Genomic DNA, 880 nt, shown 5'->3' on the forward strand with positions numbered 1-880 from the left:
GTGTGTTTGTTTCTTTATTATTTTGTCGGTTGTTTTGTTTTTTGTTGTTGTTTTTTTTGAAAATTGTGTATTCAGATAATGTTTAACATCCAGTAAAATGATTTTTTTTTAGAAAATATATTTTCATCCACAAATTATGCAGATAATTGATGTAAGCAGCACATCAAGTTACAAAGATTTACCATATGCAAAGCTGTGGTTTGACAATGTTATCAGGTATTCGGGGTCCATTTTTGGCTGTTTAAACATATATAAAGAAAACGCACACAGCTTCTCGTTGTAAATAGTTGAGATATCACATTTCACACACAGAAGACAGAAGAATGGCCACCGGCAGGTGAGGGGGCACTGAGAAGGGGGTGTTACCCGGCTTGTTGTAGAGTTCCTCCCCCTAGTTTAGTGGAAAGGGTGGCTGTGTGTGATGTGGGCCTCCAGTACAGCTTTCTGGCGTCTAACTTTGTTACGATTTGGATCATAATGATATTCCGTTTTCATAGTCTCCTCGTCTTTTTTCTTTCGTACAATTCTTTCACATTCAGTGGTCTGTTAATTATCGCTTGGCCACACAATAACAGTTTACGTTTCATTTCATCTCCTGGCCTCATTATTTGTTAATTTCCGGTTGAAAACCCACCGAGGCAACCATGTGTTTGTTCTGTATTGTCCATGTGTTCTGTGTGGCATGTTCAGGATTAAAGAGGCTATGGCAGTCTTGAATTGAAGCTCATTTGTGTTCGCACATTTCTTCTGTCTTTGCTGCTGTGTGCACATGTCAAATGATCGGTATAAGGACAGGCCCGGTGCTTCCTTTTTTTTTTTTTGAGGAAGCGTCTCGGTTTGTTCCAATGTACCTTTTATTTACCTGTGTGCTAGCTGAATC

General features: G+C 39.1%; 1 long non-coding RNA gene across 1 annotated transcript in view; it reads left to right on the top strand.

Annotated features, from left to right (window-relative positions):
* Window positions 1-109, top strand: part of LOC143282908 (uncharacterized) — a 3,289-nt gene extending 3,180 nt beyond the window's left edge. The window contains exon 3 of the long non-coding RNA XR_013055326.1: window positions 1-109. This exon is cut by the window's left edge and continues 267 nt beyond it. This is a non-coding gene — a long non-coding RNA (uncharacterized LOC143282908).
* Window positions 110-880: the final 771 nt, after the last annotated feature.

Source organism: Babylonia areolata, chromosome 6 (genome assembly GCF_041734735.1).
Source record: "Babylonia areolata isolate BAREFJ2019XMU chromosome 6, ASM4173473v1, whole genome shotgun sequence".
Lineage (NCBI taxonomy): Eukaryota > Metazoa > Mollusca > Gastropoda > Neogastropoda > Buccinidae > Babylonia > Babylonia areolata.